Source organism: Sylvia atricapilla, chromosome 11, assembly GCF_009819655.1.
Source record: "Sylvia atricapilla isolate bSylAtr1 chromosome 11, bSylAtr1.pri, whole genome shotgun sequence".
Classification (NCBI taxonomy): domain Eukaryota; kingdom Metazoa; phylum Chordata; class Aves; order Passeriformes; family Sylviidae; genus Sylvia; species Sylvia atricapilla.
In genome coordinates, this window is record NC_089150.1 from 4271610 (window position 1) to 4284550 (window position 12941).

General features: G+C 44.4%; 1 protein-coding gene across 8 annotated transcripts in view; it reads left to right on the forward strand.

Moving 5' to 3' along the window:
• Positions 1 to 12941, forward strand: part of FOXP1 (forkhead box P1) — a 391357-nt gene that overhangs the window by 208004 nt on the left and 170412 nt on the right. Inside the window, exon 1 of one of the 8 annotated variants that reach the window (XM_066327181.1) lies at positions 9612 to 9686. The exons of the other annotated variants lie outside the window; for them this stretch is intronic. The gene's annotated coding sequence lies outside the window, so the exon portion shown is untranslated. Of the gene's footprint in view, positions 1 to 9611; positions 9687 to 12941 lie in introns of those variants that run through there. 8 annotated transcript variants of the gene reach the window in all.

Genomic DNA, 12941 nt, shown 5'->3' on the forward strand with positions numbered 1-12941 from the left:
TATTTGCCTTTTCAAATAGAACAGTCTGTGTTCTCTCACATTCAGTTCAACAGAATTAGGTTGGGGCTGTATTAATCATGGTGCGTCTTACCCTTTAATTGAAGTCACTACAGTTCTTCATCTGAACGCCTTTGGTGAGCCATGACCATCTATGGGCCGTGATGTTGGTAATTAATAATTTGTGTTTATTTGGTGTTGTTGAAGCTGTTGGCTGTGGTGCATGGGACTCTGACACTGTCCATACTGTTTCCCTTGTATCCCTCCCCTCCGTAGTGGTAATTGCAGCTGCCACCCACGGGATCTTCGTTGTTGTATACTCTGTGTGGGTCAGCAGTGCTGGGAGTGACTGAAGAAGCTCCCCTAGCTTCATACCTCTACCAAAGGTCTTGCAGAAAGAAGGGAAAAAAATAAACCCTCTGCTAAATCCATGTCTATTAAGAGGAGGAAGGGATGGCAGAAGTCTTTGCCATTGGCCGGGTCATACAAATAGGTGCATGGAACCCTCATGCAGTCCATGTCCAGAGGAGCAGGGCGAGTAGTGGTGTTTATTGTGTTGACATCAAGAGGCTGCAGCCCCAACAAGGACTTTTTATGTTGCTCACAAGGCCTGTGGCTCAAGCCAGATGTTCTGCTGAAGCAACTTGATGAATAGCTGGACGCATCAATAGTGGGAGATTAGCATCTCTGTAATTTAAAGTATTTTCCTCCCTCCTCTCCCCTGAGTATCCTGATGTTCAAGGCTGCCAGAAAGTGCCTGTAATCTTGCCTTTTAAGTCAAAAGTGTGGGAGAAGGACTGTTTTAGGTGTCTCTAGGTGCCCAGTTTGCTGTATGGTGCAGAACTGTGGGTACATCACATTGCTGAGGCTGTTCCATATGCAGATATTATGCCTGTTTTGTGAGTAAGTGTCTGTGGAGCTGCTTGAACACAGATTCTTATTACTGCTTGTGGGAGTCGGAATTTTGTACTCTTGTCTTCCAAACCGTGTTCCATCCAGCAAGCCCTCAAAGTCTTGTGAGACCATCACCTTTGCATATTTTGTCTGAAAAGTCTTCGCGCGTAGCTCCGCGTGCCAGAAGCCGCATACTATGTTTTCCTAAAAATTACGTTCGAGTTGCCAAAAAAATTGGTGGGAACTTGCAATTTCCGAGTTACAAGTTCACACGCCAACTGCGAAAGGAGAAAAGCCGACGTGCGAGGTTTTTGCAGAACCCTGACTGTCTCCCTTCCGGCTGAGCTCTAATCTGTGCTCCCACCGGTGTCGTGTGTGCCGACAGCCGGAGCAGGCACCGGGGCTGGCGGCTGCCTTCCAGCGTGTGGGCAGCCCGAGCGGCACAGGCAAGCGGGAAGGGAAGGAGGAAAAAGGAGACCGAGCTGCAGACTCAGACTTGAGAAGTAATTTCAGCCATGCCTTGGCGGATGGGAAACTGGGTTAGCGTGGTCTTTTGGAAAAACGCGGGTTGGGCAGTGAGAAAGGAGCGGATCGCCAGCGGAGCAGGTGGTCGTTTACAAAACAATCCGTCTTTTTTATGTATTTAGTAAGTCTTGAAGTAACGGCTGCAAGAGATCTGTTTGTTGCTGCCCATGCTCCCCTGTCAATTATTGAAAATAGCTTTTGCACATCCTGATTACGTGTGCTTAAATATTTTGGGGTTTAACTTTGTTAGTTCGTTTTTTTAAAGTCTTCAGCGGTTGCATGTTTGACATGGCTTTGTTATCCTAGATGTTATGTTATGATCTGGCACACAGAGCATTAATTCCTTTATCAGCTCTATTTCCTTTACAGTTGTTCATTTAATTGAGCTCCTCTGTGTATTTTGCAAAACAAGATGCATTCATTATAACTTGCAGACCTCAGATAGTATTGTAACATGTTTCAGAAAAATAGCACTTTTGTAGATAGTTGTGGAAGTTGGGTGTTTGGTTTATTTTTCAGATGATGGGAGGAAGCAGTAGCAGAATTCTTGCATGCATAATCAGTCAGAACTTTCCAGAAGCTCTTTATTCAAGTTATTTTCTTTTAAAGCTGTGTTTACTCTAAGAATTCGGCTGAGGCAGTTGAAATATGTGGCTGCAGTGGAGAACAAAATACACTGTATGTTTTGTTACTCTCCTTGTTCTGCTTTGACTTGTGCAAACAGTTTTAATCCAAAGGAAGAGATCATACGGTCTGTGACTGCGGTATCGTACAATCCAGTTTAGGGTGCAAATTACCCTCTTACAGCACATCCTGACATTGAATAGTCTTGTCTGGAATAGGCTGTAAATAGAGTGTATCCTTCTCTTTCACAAGCCCTTGAAGCAGGAAGCCACATGCCTTTAGCTCTACAGTGTTCAGGAGCCAGCACATCTGTGGGACCATGCACCTGCATGCGGCTGGAGATGTTCAAATACAGTCTTCAGAGCAGATTTTGAACATTAAACACTCATTTCTGGTTGTAAACGGCCTCCACATGCTGCCGGGGGTTCAGCACCAGAAAGGCCATTTCCTGGAGCATGGAGCAACCTCTGCCGAGCTTTTGGCAGTGAAGGACCCTCCCAGCCCAGGGCTGAACAGCTGGTTCTGGAGAGGTCATGGGGCCACAGTGCTCTCTGTTGGGAGGCTTTCTGTTCCACTGGCATCATGCATGGAAAAAGGTACAGCCAGCCACAGGAGTGCTCACGATTGTTCACTGTCATTGGTTGAGACAAGCTGGAAAGGCTCTCTTGGTGTCCTGCAGATCCTCTCTGCTGTTGCCTCTCCCTCTCCCAGCCGTGGCTGATGGTGGATTTGGGGTGGGCATTGCTCCTTAGCCATGGGTGAATGCAGAAGAGGGATTAAGAACTCGGTTCCCTGCATCCTGACTCAAAAGTAGGCATATGTGCTTTTTTGGGGGAGTTAGAAACAAATTGGTTTTGACAGAGCTTTTTTAGGGAGTTTTCTCAGGCACAGGATGAAATTTTGAGGTGAAAAAAAAATCACGCTTCTTTTCCCGCTTCTCTATTGGGCCAGTGTGGAGAGGACCAACTGTATTTTTGGGTGCTTGGGATCCATGTGTGTGGCTGTTGAGGAACATGTGCTGCATGTACACATCTCCTGCACAGAAATGTGATGGGGTGGAATCCTTGCTCTGGACTGAGACTGGAGCTATTCTTGGGAAAGAAAACATCAAGAAAAAATGGGGAGTGAAGGCACCTCTTCTGTCCCACTTATTCTCTTCTGGCTGATGTGAACTGGCATGCTGGGTGCTTGGATAGCATGTGTGTGTGTGTGTGTTTGTGTCTTAGCTTACAAACCAGTGTGCACAGACACATTTGGTCTCCCTGATGCCTTGTGCTGTCCTTGCTGTAATCTGAGAGCCACAGCCCTTGGACAGGGCAAGGCAAAGAGTCCATCTGTGTTTCCACAAAAGCTTAGCTAAGTGCATTTTTTTATATTGTGTTATGGGCCTGATTCTTGCGGGGGGTTAGATGCTCTCCATTGTGGATGCTCAGCGTTTTTGCAAATCACCCTGCTCAGAAGTTGGTGGTTACGGGGTTTTTTTAAGGGGAAAAAGCGTTTTTCCATTTGCTTCTCCATAAACTGAAACCACTAAAGAGCCCTTGCTTAGTTTTCCACACACCAGCACACACTGATGGGAGCATGAGAGGGACTGCAGGACTTGGAAGTCTTGAAGTGTGTGAAAACAAGAAGTCCTAATGAAAAGGATTTTGCAATTTAATTGTAGTGGGTGTGCCTTTGTTTGTGCAAAGAAATGAAAGTGCTGGAGGCCGAAGTGCTTTCTTTATCCTCAGAATAGCAAGCAGTACAAACTTCCCTGGCCAGTTCTGCCAAGGTGGCCGAGACCTGCAAGTCCCTGCAGAGCTTTGGCTCTCTGCTCACTGGGACCCATCCCATGGACTTTGAGCCTTCAGCCATCCAGCCTCGCAGGGCTCTCCAGAAATACCATCTTTGGCATGAAGAACCTTCCATGGGTTCCTGAGTGCCTTTCTCTTAAAGGTGTTTGCTCACCTCACAGATTCACTGCATTTGGGAAGACCATTGTGTCCTTTGCAGTGTTTTTGAGAGTCGTGACTTTCCCTCAGGATGGTTCTGCACATCTCCATGGAGCCAGTGTCCTGCTTGTTCAAGGCAAGGGGCTTGTTCCTCCTGCTCACTGCCTTGTCAACCCTTTTGGAGCAGTCCCTGAATCCCAGTGTGGTGCCAGGGGGCCAAATGCCCTGCTCCCTTCTGCATCAGCCTCCTGAGCTACCCTGTGCCCCACAGCAACACGATCCATTTTAAATAGATGCTGTTTGCAGCATCTTGGACTTGCTGTGCGCGGATGAGAAATGTTAACATAAATTCTTTAAATAACATCTAGTTGTGTTGAATGCACAGAATTATAAAACATTTTTATATTCTGAGACTCATTTGCATCTTCACATTAAAAACTGTGGTTTTCTTCTCAGGGAATGGTTGCAAGATCTGATTTGTTTGGAAATCAAAGCTAAATTTGTGTTTTTGCTTTCCTCTTTGCCCTTCATTTGACAAATTTTTCTTGTTCTATAAATACAGAATTGTAAACAAGGGCTAATCCTTAGCAACAACCTGGAAAGTTAACATTTCTCTCCAGCTCCTATTATAATTAATTCAGACACTATGAATATGATGTGATTTACACATAATATTCCTAAGGCCAGGAGGTACTAATATCTTGTTAGAGAACTGAGGAAAAGAACATGCTTTTGTGTGTGCCATATAACATAATTGCACTGCATTTTCTTTCATGAGAAGGTGTTTAAAGATGCTTTTTACTTTGCATTTGAAAAATGAAAGGCTTCTGCTTCTGCATTTGGCTGAAATTGTCTTAAATGTGTTTTCCCTCCTGCAGCAGTCAACATTGTCAAAACATTTTGCAAAGTACATTTTAATAATATGGGTTAGGACCACCATTATATTAATTTAATTCTCTGTGTAGGTAAATTCGTAAGATGCTTCCACTTTGTCATAAAAGTTTTTCATAGTAAACATCATCTGTTTTCCCTGTGCAAAAAAAGGAAAAAGATAATACAGTCGACAAAAGGATAAATGCCTTGTGTGAAAATTTCAGAAGTACAGCTTGAGCAGTCTTTCTCTCATGGTCCATCCTTGTATTTTATTTAATTTTCATTTAATTTTGTTTTGCTCTGTTTATATTTGTTCAGGGAGTGTTTTTGTAGTGTTAATCTGTGTAAGCCACATGCAGTTGAAAACTGCAACTCCCAAAAGGCTGTGATTAAAACATTATGGATGTGGCAAACCACAAATGCAAAAGGAAGTTTACATTTAGATTTTCTTCATAAAATATTTTATTCAAGTTTTGTAATACCTTGGTATCGTGGTCAGCATTGCCATAAAATTTCTGTGTTATATGGAATGATACAATCTGTGAAGCATTTCCCATTATGTAGACTCCATGTCTTTAAATTATAGCAATTTCTTAAGATTTTAAAGCAAAATGAGCTCTTAGAAGTGTGATTAATAGCAGGGAATGAGGCTAACACTGGGTCATCAGTGGCACTCCATTACAAAAAAGGTTGGACTAATAAAAGCATCCATCTATTTGACCAATAAAGCATTTGAATGATATGCTTATAGTTTTTATCATAGTGTAGTTACTTTGTACTGAATAAACTGTGATTTTACGTGCTGGAAAAGGAGCGTGGAACAGGCAGCACGGCTGAGGTGAGAGCAGTTGTCTCAAGTAGGGAAATATCAGGACTTTTATGTGAAGCTTGATGTTTTCAGAAGCCTTCAGGTTGCAGTGTCTAAATTTTTGAAGCTGCTGTGAAATATCTAAATCCCCCGTGACCCGTGCCTGCCTGCCCACAGTCATTCGGTGAGGCTGGCCCTCGCTGTCCTGCAGGGAGGGGAGAAAGGAGGGTATTGTGTGTAATCATTAATTCAGAGTTAAGTCCCCGGCAGCCCCAGACATCAGAAATACTCTGCTGCAGCACAGGAAATGGGGCAGCACTTCTGTTTTCCTGGTGTGCGGACGCCAACCCCGTCCTCGAGTCGCACCTTTCATCCTGCCTGCTATTATGCTGTCAACCTGATGTATTAAAAAATAGGCAGTTGCCTGAACAATACTGCATTTGGGTTTTATTTAAATACCTGTCTTATTAGTAGGTTGTACTGATTTCATGGTTTTGAACCTTTTTTTTTTCTTTTTTTTTTTTTTTTTTCTTCAACAAAAGGCTAAATATTTTCTGAAAAAGAAAACGAAGGTTCTTGGCCAGCTGTGGATGTCCAGGATTGTGCTGTGAAAAAAAGTAACAAATATTCTAAAACTTGTAAAAAAATGATGAGGGGGGAGGCTTCTGGACATCATGCTGTTTGCACATGAAATGGCAAGGGAGGGGAGATTAGTGCCAGGGCCAGCTGTGACCTTGGATGCTTCATAGATTGGAGACTGTGATGATTTTCCTCAGTGCTTGGCGGTGATGCTGGTGCTCATCAGAAGGTAGGAGTGAATCAGGGAGGGACAGTGGTGCAGCTGGGAGGCAAAAAGGACCCGTGGTATAGCCCACAACTACATCCACTAACCCCACCTGACTGCTACAACATCTTAAAGGGCTTATTTTACACAGGAGGGGGATGAAGAGACCCATGGAGGTCCCATGCAGGGATTGTGTCAGGGCAGGAATGTAGCCCGGAGCCCTGGATTAACCTCTACCGTTAGGACCATCCATCTTCTCTCCCTGTACTTCAGATCTTCCCCGAAATCCGTGTTCAGGATAGACAACTTAGAGAAACCTCCCTGGAGGAACCTGCAGTAGGAAATTTCATGAGTGTTACAGGGATGAGAGATGGGGCAGGAAAAGCTTTCTGGAAGGTGGCAGACCCAGGGGATTTGGGTGTCCTGAGCACCTTGAGGAATAAAGTCACAAAGCCACGGGGAGAAGCTGGGGGCCAGAGGTCTTGATTGCAACAAGAACATCCAGGGGACTTCTGGGTTAACAAAGAGGAGCTGGGGAGATCTACAAAGATCAGAGAATGGTGATGGGAGGCAGAGGCAAGGGGGCTGAGGGTGGGAGAGAGAAAGGAGGGGGAAGAGGGCTGAACCATGGCTTCATTGCTGCTGCAGGGCCCTGGCATGGCCATGGGTGTGTGTGTAAACGACATGTGGCCATGGGCAGGTTGGGCTGTGTCGAAAGCTGTTGTTCTGCTTGTTTGTTCTAGGAGTGAAATGAAGATTTTGCACCCCACCTTTTGCAGTTGTTGTTTCTCTGGGTTTTGCTTTTTTTTTTAATGCAAATGGATCTCTCACATCAGTGGTTTGGCCGGTAAATCTTGTTTTGTGAAACACTTTCAAGTGTTTTCAGCTCCTTTCTTTCCCCTTTATCGGAACAGATGCACAGCTCTGTATTTTCCCCTGCTGCCTGTTGTCTTGAGGTTGCACAGCAAGACTGCAAAGGCTTTTTTTGTTTGTTGTTGTTGAAGGGGAGGAAAAAACCCTCAATCCACAGAAGAGTTAACAGGATTTCACTTGATCTGCTCGTTTATGCAATGAGTAATGCGAGGTTGGTAACAGCAAATTGTTGTTTATAAGCAAACATGGCACTGTGTAAACAAGAAGGCCTGGTCCCCAACTGGTTTGATTTCATGGTGGTCAGCAGCTGATGCATGTAACGTACAACCTTTCTGCTTCTCGAAATGTCAGAAGAATGACTATTTGTTTGTCTTGAGTTCTTCCCAGCTGTTTACTCTGTAATGCATTTGCCTCAACCTTGATTCCCTAAGAGTGGCCCCTTTCTCCTCCCTGCTCTGTTTACATTAGTCCTGCCCCGAGTGTCACCTATGAAATCTGTTGATTATTCCACCTGGTTAATGTTAAATTGCTCTTGCAAGATGATGTGTTTGTTCATAAACACAAATGCTGGGCCCCTTGTTTACTGTACCCATGGCAGCAATCAGTTATTAAACAAATATTGCTTTGTTTGCGGGTGTGAGCAGCAGTTTATCCTGCAAGGTCTGGAAAAAAACCTTTAAATGCTGGGATTTTGATAAAGGAGAAAAAGGGGAGCTTGTCCCTGGAATGTGGCTGAAACTCACTTTGGTTTGCTTTGCTTATCTTTAACTTGGGTGAAGGGGCTAGAAAGATTAGCAAGTTGTTTGGTTTTTCCAAGAGATTTCCTTAGTGTAATGATATCTATCCAGTTGTTTGCTTTTTTCAGAAGGGAGAGAGCACTCCTGCAAGACGACTAGCACAGCAGTAGAAGTCTGATGGCTAGAAAATCCTGCATGGAGCAAACAAGGAGGTAGAAGGTCTAGGAAAAAGGTATAGGGCTATGAACCAGGTAATCACCCCGAAAGTACGACCTTGTGTTCTATTGTCAGCGTTTGGTCGGGGGCTTTTTGGTTTCCCTCTTTTCTCATGTCGGATTTTAATTGATGCATGTGCCCTCGATGGAGTTGGAAAAGGCAAAGCTTTCAGTTTTACTTCTGAGGAGATCTGAGGAAAATCTGTTTTAGAAGGAGAGCCTTTTGAATGGAGAGAAAATACCAAATTTAAAAACGCGCTTTGTTGCTCCTCCTCCTGCAAGTGAGATGATGAAGCTGCTTTTCTTCTTTTTATAACTGGAAAACTGCGTTTACATCTGCTAATTTCTCTGTGCTGCCTGTTTGTTCTTTGGTTTCTGGGAGTCCTAATTACCATCCTGGTAGTTGTTGCTTTTGGGTTGTTTTGAAAACGAGCAAGAAAAACTCGCTCACACCATCTTTGTTTTTCAAAATTATTGTTTGTTGTTGTTTCTGAGTGGGGCTTGGATTTCAAATGCCAGGCAGGACCTGTTAGCACTAACAGTAAATGGCTCGGGCTTTTCACACAAAGGGAGTAAACCCTCTTTGAGTGACCTTGAAAAAGAGACGTTAACTCTTTTTGTTGTGAAGGTGTTGTCTATTCCTGTATATGTGAATTCATTTGTTAAAATATGAAGGGGTTGTCTGCTCCTATATACATGAATTCATTTATTAAGATTACTTGGATACAAATTCTTAGAAAGGATAAAATTAAATAATTGTCCTTTTCATCCCTTGGCAAAGAAGACAACAAAATATGCATAGAAATGTGATCCACTGTATTCCCTAGTTTGGATCAGTGGTCCAGACATACTGCTCCTTTGGGCTGCTGGAGCAGTGTCAGGGCTGGAGGGGAGCTGGAGGTTCCTGAAGTGTGTAAGTGGACAAGCTGGTCATTAATTGACTTGTGTTACTGCCATGAATCAAACCTTTGCTACCATGAACAAAGTGAAAATAGTGAAGTGAAAATGGCATCGTGCAGAATTGTTAGAGTTGCACCTGGCTTTGAGGTGGTTTTTGATTTCTGGAGGCTGCTAGGGAGTTGAGATATTCTTTAATGGAGATGTGCATGGAGGGTGGGAGTCTAATTCATCTACAGCCAGCCCTTGGTACGAGGTTTCATGTTATCTTGTTGTAGCAGTGCTGCTGCTGTCTGGCACAAACTGACTGTATTTACTAAATGCAACTTTGGTCTTTTATTTGGTTGAACAGTCACCTGTTTTTCTGTGAGGCAGGCTGCAAGAGTTTGTGATGCAAGCTCAGAGCAGTGTGCATGCAAACAAATAAGTCCTGGCTGTGAGAGCAGCTCTGCAGTTTCTGTTCCTGTTGTGCACAGAACGGCAGGGAGCCTCACACTGCCGTGATGCCTGGGCTGGGATGAGCAGGTGGGTACCTCCCCAGGGACACAGGGCCAGCACACAGGGAACTCTGCACCTCGCCACGCTGCTCTTGTGAGCTTCCTTCTGGAGGAGTCACTCCTCTGGTGCTCGTGTCCGTGTGGTAGCAGTCACGGAATCGCGTGGCACAGTGAACTATGGCTCCTGGTTTGGCTTGGGGGTTGTTTTTGGCCACTCGCCATTCCTTCCCTTCCAAATAAACGATGTTCCCGGTGATGGTAAGGATGATTTCTGTCAAGTTCACGGCTGAAAGACAGCTCTCCCCAAGAGAGAGGAAGGAACCTCACTCTGCCGATGATGGTATGTAAATGATTACATCATATTTGCCAGTCACTTGGAAGTGGCCCAGCTCTAGAGCTTTTATGCATCTATGGCATGAGCTTCATGCTGAATATGGATTTAATAGCTGTCAAGCTGAGAGGCGTAGATTGAGATAGAGCTGGCTTTGCAAAGGGGGTTTGTTTATCCAAGGTGAGACTGGGAGTAACTTCTGTGTGCATGTGTAAAATGAAGGGAGAATGCGAAAATCTGATTTGAGGACAGTTGAATTGTCCATTGTCTGTCTAATGCTTTGGGTCTTACCTCATGGGAGAGAGTGAGACCTGTTGTCTTCACAGCTTGGTATGTTTTAGAGCACTGGTTTTTCTTGGTGACCAACTCTGGCTCTTTTGAAGAGAGCAAATGGCAACCTTTTAATGTCTGTTTCGATTAATTCTTCTTGGATTTGCTTAATCTCTGTTCTTACTGATTGTGGTCAGCAATGCCCTCAGCAGAAGAGACTTCCTTAGGGGTAACTGCACTGACTGGTTCTTTGACAACTTAAGTTGTTTGACCATGATTTCACAGTAAGTCAGTGTGGCACAAGTGGGATTAGGCTCCTGATTCCCCTTGCCTTCTCCTCACTGCAGCAGTCTTAAATTTCAGCTCTTGCAGAGCATCCGTCAGCCTTTCACTGAGCTGCCTCCAAATGATTTTGGGTTGCTGTGGCCCTGATGATAACACACTGCTGCTGGAAAGAAGGAACCCAGGCAGTGTGAGCCACACACCCCAGCAGTGAAATAGGCTGTGCCACTGCATATAGTTAAATAAATTAAAAATTGTGTTTGGCTGCTTCTAGACAGGAGTAGGTGAAGCTGCCATTCAGGGGACTGGAGGGTGTCAAGTGGACATAAACCCATAGCAGTGGTAACAAGCCAGGCTGGTCACCATCGTGACCCACAGGGAGGAGGTGAGGCAACCCGTGTCCTTCTTTTGGCCAAGGTGTTATACTCCACCACTTTTGGAAAGCACGGGCTTTTCATTCACTGAATTTAATTACAGCTTCACTTTTTCCTGCTCCTTGCTTTTACTTCCGTCCCCTCCCCATGGCTCTGCATCACCAAGAAGCTCTACCCCAGCGTCAGCAGGGCAGGGAAGGGGAGCAGCCCTGTGTAAACCAGGTGCCAGGGCCGTGGGCTGCAGGAATGCTCCAGGAGCAGTGTGGTTTGTTTCCCTTCCTGGGGAATCCAGCACATCACCTCTGCCATGTGCTCAAACTCCACTGGCCCAAGGCTTGGGATGAGTCCAGCTGAGGTGAGAGTGTCAAGAGGCAGAGCCAAGGATGCGCTGCGGGTGATCCCATTTCTTCTGGACCCTTTATTTCCTAAGCACTAAATGAAATTTCAGATACGTCTAGACATATACAGTGCACGATAAAGTTGATAATACATTAATCATTTTTAACAACAGGTAATATGCATAATTTATGGTGTTACAGTGCTATCTTTTTTGATATTTATGATGGATAATGCTCAGTTTTTGCCCTCATATTACTGCTTTAAATTATACCACAAGAAAATTAATGAGAAAGTAGATTTATGGCTTTCATTTGTTTGTCAATTCGGAAATTAATTGGGTGTTAATTTTAGCCGTCCCTCATCAGACCAGGTCTTTAGTATGTGTGCATTACTTTGCATTCATTGAAGCCTACCTCCCATTTACTGTGGGTCACTAGCTTTGCATACATTAAAATAGCCCTCAGGCTCATTCTCTTGATTACTTTTTGAACTGCCATGCATTAGAAAATTTACGCCTTTCTGTTATAATTATGAAAATTCTCTATTGGAAGATGGTGCTTGCATAACAGCAAGTGTACAGTCTTGCTCAGCGATGTAAGATCATATAGCAAATCCCAATACGTTTTTGTTCTAATCCTAGAAAATAGCACTCTCGACAATCTTTGTTGTGCGAGTTTCATCCTTTGAAATTTCAAGGATCCATTTTAATGCATTGAATTACCTCTTTAAGCTGAGGAAATATCAAAGGATTTCACCTCGTCGCTGTCTCTTTGTTTCCTCTTTCCACACATCCCGTGCATGTTCCTTCCCTTGCCTTGCTCCAGGTTTGCCTCTCCTCCTCCAAACCCCGCTGTCAGACGTGACTCAGCATCACTTTTTAGGACAGCGAAGCCTGATTTGCTCTGTTTGCTACTATTTTGGTTGATTCCTAAAGATGATCCTTAATTGCACTTTGAATCCCCTTCTCCTTTCTCCTACTCCTGCACAATTCAGCAACCACCAGTAGTGTGTAGGCGAGTGGCCTTCAAAGGGGTAAGCATGAAGTTTTATCCAAAAAGTACCCTAATGTACTGACAGTTGATCTATAGTTAGTTAGTACATAATTATACCTAAAATACACCCTGTCAGCAGGATAAATGACGGCTACTGAAAACTCTAAAAGCATGACGGGTGTTCACCCATCTGCAATGACGAGAGCGGAGGGGTTTGTAAGTTGAGAAAGGCTGGTGAGTTCAGCATGATCTGATTTAGTTAAATCGTGCCATATGTTGGGATAGCTCTCTCTAATAGTCGTGCTAACCACAAACACAGGCAAAGAGAAGTCATCTGGTCCACCTGGCTAGTTTGGACTTCCCTCCCCGGCATTATTTCTGCACTTAGCGTGGTGGCAGCCCTTGAGCTGCTCATGTGAAGCTGGCTGATTCACAGTTAATTGTGACATGGTGTAATTTAGTAAATGAGCAGCCGAACATCTGTACGCCTTCCCCCACGGCACATCAAGCCTTACCTTACACAAGGCTTTTAATTTCCACTAGTGAATCCTTTTTCTTTCACTGAACTCATGGATGGCGGGATGGTGCTGCTGGCTGCCTCACCAGCCTAGGCACAGGGTGTCAGCTGGAGGAGATGGGTGTTTTGGCATCAGCTGGGGGACATCAGAACATGGAAAATTCACTGGAAAAATTCA